Source organism: Podarcis melisellensis, assembly GCF_964234715.1.
Source record: "Podarcis melisellensis genome assembly, chromosome: 12".
NCBI lineage: Eukaryota > Metazoa > Chordata > Lepidosauria > Squamata > Lacertidae > Podarcis > Podarcis melisellensis.
The window spans coordinates 23,542,375-23,556,326 of record NC_138544.1 but is presented as its reverse complement, the minus strand read 5'-3'; the positions used below and the strand labels follow the sequence as shown (position 1 = coordinate 23,556,326).

The 13,952-nt window shown below is 45.4% G+C and overlaps 1 protein-coding gene across 4 annotated transcripts in view; it reads right to left on the bottom strand.

The window, feature by feature from the left end:
- Positions 1-6,615, bottom strand: part of CPVL (carboxypeptidase vitellogenic like) — a 58,593-nt gene extending 51,978 nt beyond the window's left edge. The window contains exon 1 of one of the 4 annotated variants that reach the window (XM_081883373.1): positions 6,549-6,615. The gene's annotated coding sequence lies outside the window, so the exon portion shown is untranslated. Of the gene's footprint in view, positions 1-5,939; positions 6,080-6,406; positions 6,515-6,548 lie in introns of those variants that run through there. The other 3 variants (XM_081883375.1, XM_081883371.1, XM_081883372.1) reach the window with 3 other exon arrangements.
- Between the last annotated feature and the right edge of the window lie 7,337 nt (positions 6,616-13,952).

Genomic DNA, 13,952 nt, shown 5'->3' with positions numbered 1-13,952 from the left:
TAATAGCTACTTTTATAAGTACCATAAGAACGCAGCAGCAACAGTAAAACAACAGCTGATGTTGATTCTGTGTCAATGGCATGCCCCCTTGTGGCTAATACTGATCTTACTGGAGCTAATACTGGATTATTATTTCCATTGTCAAAAGTGTAAATAAGAGCAAATATTTAGCGCATTTTGCAACAATGCTACATAGCTGCTCTAAAAGCAATGCCGACCACTTGTCATCTCAAACCGATCTTACAAAACAGTAATGGCAAAAATAGTAACCACAGCCGTGAAACTTCACAACCACTTCCATTGTTTCCTTCCATTTGCATTCTTCTTCCTTCAAATATTGAATTTACTTACCCATTCTGCTAGAGTGATACAACATTTCCCTGTTTCAATAGAGGAGTTTATTTCTTGTTTTCCCCCTAGAATTTCTATATCATTTTGCCCAAAGAAAAAAACAAACAAACCACTTCACAACTCACCAAAGAAAAATGGCTTTAGCAACTTGACAGTAGAACATGGCACCACAGATTTCTCTTAACTAGTGAGAAGGGAACTATTTCACTGCATCACAGTCAACATTTCCAGTTTCGTTTTTTGCCTCCCCATGCAAATCTGTCGTTTCCTTATTCTCACCCACCTTTTAGTAGAACTTCATGATTCACTCTCTGAAGGCTGGGAGCCTCAATATGCCACCCATTACTTAACCCCAAAACCACCTATCCCTTCTTCTTCCTTTCCCATATTCTTGACAATACTTTTATCAGGAGACCATCTGATCAAGCTGTATGGCAGCCTTCTTCTTTGGCAATCACTCGTAGCCAAGTAAGATTTGTCTTCCACAAACACGGTTTTAACGGTGGGTTTGTGAGTGACTGTGGAGGCCAATTCTGGATCCACACATCCTTCCACAGTGGGGACATTGATTTCTGGGCGGGAGTTGAGATTGAGCATCTTCAAAGCCCATGATACCTTTGGTAAAGGCTGTTCTCCAACTGGAGCGCTTGCAAGCCAGGGTTTCTCAGTTGTCGGTGTTTATACTACATTTTTTTTAGAATTGCCTTGAGAGTCTTTAAACCTCTTTTGTTGACCACCAGCATTACACTTTCCATTTTTAATTTTGGAATAGAGTAGTTGCTTTGGAAGATGATAATCAGGCATCTGTACAACATGACCAATCCAATGAAGTTGATGTTAAAGAATCATTGCTTCAATACTGGTGATCTTTGCTTCTTCCAGTACACTGGCATTAGTTCGCCTGTCTTCCCAAGTGATAAAAGCCTATAGCTGCCATTACACACTCTGGAACTGTACTTATGGTTTGGCAGAAGTGGTTCATTTGGGATTTGTTTGACAGCAATATATATTTTTGCCATGTCATCTATCGCCTACACTTTCTGGCACAGTATTTTAAAATATGAACTACAAGATGTAGAAGCAGGAATATGAGAATCTGCAAATTTTGGTTTCTCTCCATTCCATTGATTTTTCTAATCTCCACATTTCCACATCAGTTTGCAAACTGTTTCTCTAAAAAGTCCTCGTGAAAAGTCACCACAATTTTAGTGTCGATTTCTCCTAATATACGGTCTTGTTTGCAGTTTTTGTCTCATATACACATTTTAGCAAAGCAATTTTCTCTAAAATAATCCATTTCTCTACGTTGATTTTAGTAATACACTCCTCCTGGTATATGCATTCTTTAACATGTTATCTGGCTATGTTCCAATGTGTGTATTGTTCTGGAAAGTTGAAAATTGCAGTTCGTCTTTAAATGCAAATTAAATCAGACTCCCCACATGGGTACAGGGCATCTTCTACATAACTATGCTACAATGCTTTTTAAAAACAAACAAAAGTATTTTGTTTTGCTATAACTCTTTTGTTTCAAATAGTCAATGATGCTTAAGGCTCTCCCTCTCAAGCACAAATCCAAGGAGCAAAGTGGATGTAATATTCCTCCAAAGATCACACTGAACTAGGATACAAAGGCAGATCTACACATTCTGAGTTTTTAACTCCTTCTCTGTTTCCCAAGATTGCAGCTGGGGAGTAAAGGGTTAACTCTCTCCTTCAAATATATTGTGCTCTCCACAAAAATCACCCCCCTCCTTATAGGAATCATCTTTTCTTCAACTGCTGGGAGGCAGGGGAAAGAGAATGAGTGTGAGATTGAGAAAGACAGCGAGTGAATGACTGTGTGTCCGTTTGAATGAATGAAGAAATGAACAAATGTCACATGCCTAGGTGTATATATGAATGCATATGTGGTTTTTTTGTGAATGATGTATGAATGGGTATGTGTTTTATAGCGACCCTTGAAAAGCTAGCCATGAAGGAATGCAGCCTATGGACTGAAGAAGCTTCCCCACTCCTGCCCAGATGATGTATTTGCTGATCCTGGAATCATGAGCTGCCAAACTGAGACTTGGAGGTCACTATTTCAATCAGTAGAAACTGCAGCAGCTTACATATAACTATTATCCTCTTCACAAGTGGCAGACTGCTTACTATTGCTATGGTACCAACCCACCAACAGTTGTACTAATTTTACAGACATGAATAGGACATGCATCAGTTCCTTACCCTTGCAACTACTGCCCCATACAAGTCAGTGGAGAAGTGAGACTGGCCCTTAAATGCCAAACGGTTCTCAGTTTCATTTCTAAGAGAAACGTAGAAAACAGCATGTTCTTGAATGTGTTCAAGTCACATACTTTCCAAAAACGAGTTCCCATTTTTTCCTTAAAAGAAAGTGATCTTGAAAGGACAACAAATAACTGCGCAGGGCCAGGAATCCCTATACAGTGGTGCCTCAGGTTAAGTACTTCATTTGTTCCGGAGGTCTGTACTTAACCTGAAACTGTTCTTAACCTGAAGCACCACTTTAGCTAACGGGGCCTCCCGATGCTGCTGCGCTGCTGGAGCACGATTTCTGTTCCCATCCTGAAGCAAAGTTCTTAACCTGAAGCACTATTTCTGGGTTAGCGGAATCTGTAACCTGAAGCGTATGTAACCTGAGGTACCACTGTACTATTTCCCCCATTATTATTTTTTTACAGTGCTACATTCATCCATCCTTTACGATACCTAAAAATAAGGAAATGCTCTAGTCACAGAGACAGGGCTGTACTGACAATCAGGTCACCAGAGATTGTCATGGCTTTCCTCCAACAGTGACAGCTCTACTACAGCAATGGTCGCAGGAAGGCCAGTTGTGTCTGTGCTTCTAAGACCTTGCCCTGATTCTGCCTGAAGTAATAGAAAACCCAGCCGACCTAATCTGAATGGACACATAGGAAGTTGCTGTATACCAAGGCAAAGCATTGATCCATCCGGCCCAGTACTGTCAACACTGATTGGCTGTGAATCTCCAGGTCTACAGGCAAGGGACATTCCCAAATCTACCTGCAGATGCCAGGAATGGAACCTGGGAATTTCTGCATGCAGAGGAGATGCTCTGCTCCTGTGATCTGGGAATTTCCTGTAAGTAAAATTAGCACAGGCAATGATAACTACTGACTGTTTTCAGTTCAGGACACTGGGGTGAGCTAGAGCAGAGGAGTCCAAAGGCAGATCAGAATCTACATGGGGATTTTAGGGGAAGAGTAGAAAGAGTTTCTTTACTCCAAACTGTTTTTGAAAAAGTTAGGCTTCCTTAAAATAAAATAAGGCCGCTGAGTAAAGATCACTTAGGGAATGGATTTTTGGTATGAATACTTTTCTAGTTCTGAAAACAAATGTGTGAGTTGGGGATTTTCCCAACAGGTGTTTCTGCCAATCCACCAGTGGGAGCTGCCAGATATATACTGTACAAGGTTTTCTATTTCAGTGTAGACTAATCACACATAAGCCAGCTTGGTGTGGAATGCCTTTCTTTCAGCAGAAAACCTAAATCACTGTAAGTACGTACACTGAAGAAAGGTAGGCAAATCCAGCACAAATGCACTGATCTGTTCAGCACAGCAAAGTTCCCACCAGTCCCTGAGTCACCTCTAATCTGCTATGTATGTACCCATTCTTTCCCAATGGACTCCAGGCCTCTAAATTTGGGCCTTAACCAGGCCTATAATTTTAGAACTTTCCAGCTTGCCATTAAAGCAGATGTTCCATTACCACATGCTAGGTTCACAGCAGTGGGAAGCTTATAGCAAGAAACACATCCCATAACCTGCTATCATGGCATTATAGGCAGTGACCCCTTCAGGAGCCCAGGAATAATCCTGGCCTGACCCTGCTCCTTTTCTGACCCACCATTTTGCGCCGGGCTCCAGCTGATGGGCTTAAGAGTTTTAGTAAAATAATTAAAAAAAAAAAACAACCACCAAGATTCCGCAAGTGTAGTATCTGTCCATCCTTGTTCTAGAAAAGAAATAAGGAAGAAATGTGTCAAGAGTCATGGATAATCTGTTGGGGAGTGTATGTTGACGATGGACAGGACCAGATCCAAAAATGGGTGGGGTATGCAGCACTGCACAGCTCTATTTTCTTGCTGCGTCACTCATCATTCTGTTTGCTTTTTAGCCCTTTATTCATCTTTCTTCTCTCCCTCTGGCATCCTCCCAACCTACAAGTCCTTTTTATTTCTAGGCTCACCATATAGGAGCCACATCATCTCTCCCCCCTTTCTCTCAGATACACAGACACACAAAACACACACACCAGGAGGCAATTGCCTAAGAAGTGAGCTAGAGTCTAGACAACAGTGGCCTGACAGCAAGGCTTTTTTCCAAAGGAAAAATTATGACACAGGTTTATAATCTGTGCACAAAATGTGAGCTGCAACAACGCACCTGTGCATTTTCCTGGTGTGTGCATAATATGCTTATGAGTCAGATTCCCAGGAACCGGGAATATAACAGCACTACTGCAAAAGGATTTCCTTGCATATTAGAAACACCGGTGACTCCTCTGCAGAGAGTAGCAGCAGTGTCTGATGACGGAGTGTTTTTGGCAGTGGAAGAAGAAAGAGGCAGGCTTGATGTGGGTCTGGGATTGTAGGGAAGCCTGGACTTCTTATTTTGCTTTTCACATCATCAGTCACTTTTCACACCATCTAAAATAATACAAAATTTTGCATACCTTGAATTTTTGTAACTTCTCATTGCTGGTTTGCTCAGCCAAAGGGTCCAGAGCTGTGCAAGGCTGGGGCCGCTTGGACCTCACTACCGATTGAGAGCTACAAAACCTATAATTCTTTAACGTTTCCTGATGCAAGCGGACATATCCAAAGCCTAAGCAAAACATGCAGCCGCAGAACTGTCAATTAAGGTTGGATTTAACCCGGCTTTTATAAGTTAGTTGTGCAACAAGGAGGCGCCTTTCAGCCTTTCCTAACTTCTGCAAATGCTGGTTTCCTTTCTAGTGCTATTATTTATCAGGAGCAGATTAAGAGGAAGTTGGGCGTTCCCCTTCCCTTCCACAAATCATTCTTAATTTATTAGATGTATCACTGAACTCATTTGAACTTACTTTGGAGCAAACCTGCTTTAGCCTGCCCTTTAAATTTAAGCCAGGCCTCCAGTGGGGGCCTTCAAAACGCTGAAACAGGAGCGATCATAAGGAAGAGGAGGGTGTTTCAGCATACTTTAAAATGAATTTGCCTTTGTCAGCCAGTAACTATCACCAGCTTCTGACACTGACACATTCACACACACACGCCTTCCAGTTGTGGGCAACCCCTGGCACCCTTCTTTTTGGAAATTAACCATTGCTGTTCTGGCAGGTTTCCGACAACCATTTGCCGCACGGAGGCGACCTTGCGCTTTATTGCTTTACTTTATCCTTTTAAAAAAGGGGGAGTTCAACATGAGGCCCTTCCAAACAGCAGCAGCCCTTGGACTGAGCTAGTCAGCCCCCTAACCAAAAGGGAAAACACCCCCGGCGCTGTCTTATTACGGATTCTACCCTAAATGCGCCGCATCTAGCATACAGCGCTGGCTTACCTGCCCAGAGACATTGTCCCAAATTTCCCGGCCTCACTCACCGGCTGCAGATCATGTGCTGACCCCCACCGGAGCCCTGCAAGAAGGCTGGCAAGCCACAAGCCCGCATGCAGCCAATCGCGATCCCTGGAAGGGAAGGCGGGGGTGAAGAAGCAGCCTTGCCCGCCCCCTTCGCCTATGGCGCCTGCCCATTGGGAAAGCGAAGGCGCCATCGGCGGATCCCTCGCATTATTTAGGCGTTGGAATAAACATGGATCCCACCACCCCAGGCTAAAAAGAAACCGGTCTATATAAAGAAGCAAAGCACATTTCCCCTCCCCCATCACTTTATTTCTGCAATACTAAACTGGGAGGAATTCCCCCAACAGGAGAGCAGAATAGGATCGCGCTGCGCGGGCGTCTAGCAATGAAAGGCCAGGTCTCAGGATCTGACGCTGGGGCGCAACGTGCTTGCAATTAAAATTTACTGAGAGAGAAGTCCCGCTGCTGGGCTCGGATTTGCTTCTGAGTAAGCGCAGTTAGAATCGTGCACGGGAGAGAGCCCTATGTTTTCGCCCTGCCTTAAAGCATCAGCAGCCACTGCCGCTGTCAGCTGACAGCCCCACTCACCTCCTCCTTTCTGCTCTTAAAGAAACAGTACGTCAAAACGGCGTAGATTGCGTGTGGTTCAGTATTGTGGGTTAAGTGCCCCCAAACCAGGATTTATTTGGGAGGGGAAGGTATTATGTGTGGTGAGAGGTGGGGCAGAACCACGTTGTCTGTGATGCAATTGGTCAGTTAAATATTCTTATTTACTTACTTAATTTTGCCCCCTGCAACCCCCCCAGGCTACGCCCATGCCCCAGACTGAACCAGTTTTTAAAAAGATATTTAATACTTTTTTTCCCCACAGAACATAAAGGCAAAGTGACTTTTTGTTTTTAAACTGAAGCCGCCTCAAGCTGCGTGGAAAGGCAGAGCAGAAATGTTTTCAATTAAAGTAAGTAAAAGGTCGGTGGATACTTGTGGTAGGAGAGAGCACGATCCACTGATGAAACCAAAAGGTTTTTTTTAATATTTCCCTGTGATTTCCCCAAACTATTTAGAAAACAGATTATATAAATATATGTGCCTGCCATATTTTTCTTTTCTAAAAATTTTTGCATTTGGTTTTAAAGGTGGAAAACATTTTCCATGTTCAACACATGGTAAGTCAGAAGATATTTCCAGAATTTCAAAGTGATTTGGCATTGTTTACTAAAGGCTGCAGTGCTATAGTCTTATTGAACACAATGAATACCCTGTTACTGAGCGCGGATGTTAAGATCACGTTCTGCATATCATTCCAAACAAAGCGAGAAGATGGTACTGTTCCTAATTAAACATGGTAGAGTGTTTAGAATCATAGAAGTGTAGAGTTGGAAAGGACCACAAATATCATCTAGTTCAGTGTTTCCCAAACTTGGGTCTCCAGCTGTTGTTGGACTACAATTCCCATCATCCCTGACCACTGGTCCTGCTAGCTCAGAATGATGGGAGCTGTAGTCCAAAAACAGCTGGAGCCCCAAGTTTGGGAAAGACTGATCTAGTTCAACTCCCTGCAGTGCAGGAATATTTTACCCAACATGGGGCTCAAACCCTGAGATTAAGAGTCTCATGCTCTACCAAATGGGTAGCGACTGAGCATCAGCACTGGTAAAGCGAGTGAGAAAAATAAACACTGACATTATAAAAGCAGGTAAAGCTGACAATTGTGCAGAACCATAGCTAGGTGATTTTGTACCCCTGGCAGAACCATCCAGATTGCGCCCCCTAGCAGGGCCGGATTTAGGTTTGATGAGACCCTAAGCTACTGAAGGTAATGGGGCCCTTTATGTGTCCATCTGTCCTTTGTCAACAGCAAATTGTCACTGTTTTTTGTGTTGAATATATGCTATATGGTAATTTATGGACCTAGGTATCTAAAAGCCATTTGCACATAACAAAGTGTGTATTTTATCAAAGTAATTGTTGAACTGAAATACAATTAAGTATATGAATAGTGAAATACAATTAAAAAGAAGTATATTAATAGCAACCAGTCTATGCAGAATGTAGGCACCCTATACAGTGGTACCTCAGGTTACAGACGATTCAGGTTACAGACTCCGCTGACCCAAAAATAGTACTTCAGGTTAAGAACTTTAGCTCAGGATGAGAACAGAAATCGTGCTCCAGCAGCACGGCAGCAGCGGGAGGCCGCATTAGCTAAAGTGGTGTTTCAGGTTAAGAACAGTTTTAGGTTAAGAACAGACCTCCAGAAGGAATTAAGTTCTTAACCCGAGGTACCACTGTATATAGAAATGAGCAAACCAGTGATATTTTAGGGAGCAGGCTAGCAGGTGGGGCCCGTTACTTACATCATAGAAGCCTACACAACACAAAACACTGTTGCTGTATGTAGGTTTTATTTTATTTGTTTTTTATCTTATATTTTGGAAATGTACACCTAGGTTTTCCCCCCTTTAATTTTTACGGAAATCTGGCACTGTCCCCTAGCCATGGACAAATTAGCTCTTCTTTCTGCCTCTCCTCTGAACCCCACCCCCTACACCCATTCAATTCACCCTCTATTAAAAACCTTTTCTTATGAGGCAATAAGCAATATTTTTATTTATAGACATATTTATGGACATATTTTAAAGCCGATTTTGTGCCCCTCCTCGCCTGCGCCCTGGTGGGGGCCCACCTCACCACCCCCTAGCTATGGCCCTGCAATTGTGTACCCCTATTAGTTAAGAGTTACAGATAGCTGACTTGCTTGGAAAAGAACCACATGCATTTTCTTTCATGCCATTGATCTGTAACTATTCAATAGATCACTTGTCTCTGTCTCAGATCAATAGTAATCGTCCTGGTGTGCTTGCAAGGTGTAGGTCAGCAATTTTTTATTCACCCGAGAATCTTCTCTCCTACCACTTGAGTCAATTCTTTGTTTCCTGTTTTCCAATTACCTTTTCATTGTTTTCCTTCCCTTCTCTTGTTCACTATCATCTTTGGAACACAAAAGGAAAGCTCTGAAAGCAGTTTTGTTTTTTTCTTAGGTGTTAGTCTTCTCAGCTAAACTTCTTGCAGCTTAATTCTCCTCTGCAACACTCAGAAATTTTGTGGAAGCCAGCAGCACATTCAGTGTGCTTCCAAGTCATGTACTGAGCATCCTTTCATTGGCTAAATGCAGAAAGTACCTTTGTTTCAACTCAGAGGAGCAAGCGTTTGTCTTGTTGCAGCAGTTATTTAATGACATGAAACTCTAAATCTTAACTCTCAGAAAATCATTATTCAGTGCAGTGCCTAGTACTTCTTTTCAATTTTTTCAAAGGCAGTATATCCAGATGTGGTTCAGATTCAGATTATTCACCCTGGATGACATCTTCATTATTCTTTTTGTGGGAGAAAGATAATTCCCCAGTGCTTAGAAGACAAAATCAAGGCTTTTTATTCTGGTAAGATTTCCACCACATTATTCACCAATCATTTGCACACTGACAGATGTACAGTTCCCACGTCTCTTTCCAAACATTGCAGCAGCTGGCACACATCTGTATTCTCGAGCCTGATATGCCATTTAGGATAGGTAAATTAGCAACAGAGTCTCAGAGGCTCTTCTGCATTAACAGACAAGACGACCCTGTGTCTTCTTTGTGTGCAAAGCTTCAGTTAATAATCCACAGAAACTGCAGCTGACCAAGGAAATTGCTCAGTTAGTGGAATGTCATAAGGGGCATCTTATTTTCAGCAACTGAAGCTTATATTAAAGCTCATCATTCCATATTCTAATAACAGAAATGACTGGGTGAAGCCTCTGCCCCAATGCAATGTCGAAGAGAAACACAACCAACGTGCTATAAATAAGATGTCCCATGACAACCCGCTCCAACAGCATCAAAATCCATCCTGGCAGCCCTCTGTGTTCCTGAGCACAAAGTATTTAACACTTAGAATGGATATTTAATAATGTCATTAGTGCTGCATTAGTAAAAGTTCATTTAATTTTCACTAATAGGCATTGCGGAGCATATCAGTTTAGACCAGGGGTAGGCAACTGTCAGGGAACTGACATCTAAAGCGCCGGAGGCGCAAAGGCTCACTGAGGGTGAGAGAGCAGTAGCAGCGGAAGAGGGAACCAGTAGAGGGCGAGCAAGAACTCCAAGGGAAAGTGAGTCGGAGGGATGGCTCAGAGACGCTTCAAGCGAAACCAGTGGGGAGGTCTCAGGACCTCCTATAGGGACACCCACACCTCGACGGAAACTGTCACGCCGAGAGGCCAGACGACGTGTTTCCGTTAAGGAGCTTTTATGTTGGAAACGTTTCCGAAAGCAGCCACTTTCGGATTCTACTAGTGATTGACGCAGCCATGCTGGAGGGGCTCCGTCACAGGCAGAGGTTTGAAAGCCTGATCAAACTCTGAGGGACTTGCATTTTACGCACAAGCAGCTCATCGTCCCATCACAGCAATCCGAAAGTCACCGAAAGCCAGCTTGTGCAGGGAGAAGCATCATGAGCAATCCAGCCGGAACCGGGGAAGCAGGAGCAGCTGGAGGAGGTCCAAGCCTGGAAGAAAGGTACAGGGCGTTGGAGATCCAGTTGGCGCTGCAAACGGCGAGGCTTGAGGAGAGGAGGGCTCAGGATGCAGAAAAGGGAAAGGAGAAAACCACCCCGCTCGCCAGAAAGGTGCCAGGATTGGTGCAGAAATTCGGGGGGGATCCCAGGAACTATCATGCCTTTAGAACAGAGATGCAATACGCTCTAAACTTGCAGTTTGATGACTTCCCCGATGAGGAATCGCGAGTGGCGTATGTGATTGGCCATCTCGAATCCGGGGCGAAAGATTGGGTTAGACCCCTGATGGCAGCGAATAATGAGATCTTAAAGGACACGAGGAAGTTTTTTCGTGCCATGGACCTGATGTTTTCCAGCGATATTGAGCAGGGGGTGGTGCGAAGGCAGTTAATGGCTTGCCAGCAAGGAAGCAGATCTGTCCGTGAGTACTGGACTGAATTTACCATGTTGATTCACAAATTGGGGTGGGACCTATCGGCGGAGCCCATCCAAATGCTTTTCGAAGAGGGGCTTTCTTCAACCGTCAAAGATGAGCTTTCCCGGGGCCCCAGGGCGGAGTCTATGGACCAGTTAACCAAATCTGCGCTGGCCATAGGAGCGCGCCAGGAGGCGAGGGCTATGGAAAAGCGGGAAGGGAAAGGAGACCGTTGGAGGGAGTTCCGCATTCCAGACATTCCAGAGCCACCTTTCCCGCCGGCAGAGCCGATGGAAGTTGGAACAGCGCGGGCGCGCGCAGTTTCAAATCCCAGTGAAGGGCGGAAAAAGGAGGGAAAGAGCGCCAAGAGATGTTATCTCTGCCAACAGCCAGGGCACTTTGCCAGAGTTTGCCCACAAAGAAAGGAATGGCAAGGGATGGCAGGAGCTGTTGGGGGAAAGGAAGAGGAAGGCAAGGAGCAAGTAAAAGCCAACGCCTGGCTGCCACCGTTGGGGCACAGCAGCCAGGCCAAAGAGCAATGAAAGTGCCCATGCCAGAACCCCCCAGACCCGCTTTAGTGATAGAGGTGTTACTAGAACTGCCAAACGGACACCCACTAAAGGTCAAGGCGCTTTTGGATTCAGGCAGCTCCTGTAATTTCATGAGTAAGGAGTTTGCAGCTGAGCACCAGATACAGACTATCCCTTTAAGTAACCCCTTGCAGGTGACTACGATTGACGGCAGAGAGCTGTTGGGGGGAGAAGTTAGCCAACAGACTGTCCCGATGATAATGAGAGTGGCAAGGCACACCGAACAGATAGCGTTTAATGTGGCCATCCTGGGAGGAGCGCCCATCATTTTGGGGATGAGCTGGCTGGCGCTACACGATCCGCTAGTGGGCTGGCATCAGAGGGTGGTCTCCTTTGGGTCAGCGCATTGCCTAGAACACTGCAAGGAGGGGAAGGTTTCGGGAGGAGACAGAGTCACCCTAGCGGGGATGGAAGTGATGGACAAAGGGAAGGTGCCCCCGCAATACGCAGATCTGAGCAACGTATTCAGCGAAAGGGAAGCAGACAAACTGCCACCGCATAGACCCTTTGACTGTCAAATCAACCTACTCCCAGGGGCCCAACTCCCAGTAGGCAAGCTGTACGCCATGTCAGACAGGGAGATGCAGGAGCTGAGGGAGTTCATTGACAAAAACTTGAAGCGAGGTTTCATCAGAGAGTCCCGAGCGGTGGGGGGCAGCCCAGTGTTCTTTGTGGACAAAAAGAACACAGACAAACCGAGACTGGTGTGTGACTTCAGGGCCCTCAATGCCGTGTCGGAGCCCCTGGCTTTCCCTATGCCCCGAATTGATGACATTTTGACCAGAGTAAGGAAGGGAAAGATTTTTACAAAACTGGACCTGCGGGGGGCGTACAATCTGATACGCATAAGGAAGGGAGATGAATGGAAGACCACCATGTTTACCCCGTTGGGAGCCTTTGAATACCTCGTTATGCCCTTCGGTCTACAAGGGGGCTCCGCGTGTTTTCAAGCTTTTATAAACCACGTTCTGGGACCTTTGCTCTACAAGAATTGTGTGGCCTTTTTAGACGACGTGTTGGTGTATTCGGAAAATGAGGAACAGCATGTGAGGGACGTTCGAGAAGTGTTGGGCAGGCTGCAAGCCAACCAGCTGTGGGTGAAACTGGAGAAGTGCCAGTTTCATACCAAGGAGGTGGAATTCCTGGGGTACCGCTTGTCAGACAAGGGATTGGCCATGGATCCAGGCAAGGTCCAAGCGGTACTGGAATGGAAGACACCGAAGACCAAGAAGGACGTGCAAAGATTCTTGGGATTTGGGAACTTTTATCGGAAGTTCATCAAGAACTTTGCCCACTTGACGGCGCCCATCACCGACTGTCTCAGCAGCAAGAAGAAATTTGTTTGGACGGCAGAGGCGGATCGAGCCTTTGAAGAACTGAAAAGGGCTTTCGCCTCGGAAGAACAACTTCTGCATGTGGATTTACGAAAACCCATGAGAGTGGAAACCGATGCATCCGACCGGGCGGTAGGGGCGGTCCTTCTTCAACCGGGGAGGAGTGCGTCGGAGTGGAGACCGTGTGCCTTCTTCTCGCGGAAGCTGAATAAGTCCGAGAGGAATTACACGGTGTATGACAGGGAACTACTTGCCATTCACGAAGCATTCCGGAGGTGGAGACATTTATTAATTGGAGCACAACACAAGGTGCAAGTGTGCACCGACCACAAAAATTTAGAGTATTGGAGAACAGCTCGAGTGCTCAACCAACGACAAGTGAGATGGGCACAGGAATTCTCCAAATTTAACTTTGAGATTTGTTATGTGCCAGGCCCAGAAAACGTCAGGGCGGACGCGCTCTCACGCAAACCAGAATATTGGGAAGGGGAGGGGGTGATCGAAGAGAGACATGTCATCCCGGAGGACCGCTGGGTGTGTGGGGCGGCGATGGTGGGGCAACGAGAACTGGTGGAGGAAACGGAAAATGATGAATATGCCCAGGATAAGCTCAGAGGTCTCAGGGGGGAGGGCGAGAGCCCCGGAGGTTTTGAGGAAAGAAATGGGGCATTGTATTACAAAGGGGCACTGTATATACCCGAAGGTGAATTGAGGGGGAGAGTACTCAAGCAGTTGCATGATAGCCCCACGGCGGGACATTTTGGGCAACACAAGACCATGTGGTTGGTTACCAGGGAATTTTGGTGGCCTAAGGTGAGGGAAGATGTAAGGGAGTATGTAAGAGGGTGTGACCAATGTCAGCGAGCCAAAGGGGAAAGAAGGGCGCCGGCAGGGTTATTAGAACCTTTACCCACACCAGAACGGCCTTGGGAAGCGATATCAATAGATTTTATGACGGATCTGCCAAAGTCCAAGGGGAAAACAGCCATCATGGTAGTAGTAGACCTGTTAACTAAGATGTGCCACTTTGTAGCATGCTCACATGCAGTCACAGCGGAAGAAACGGCGAAGTTGTTTGTGGAACATATCTTTAGGT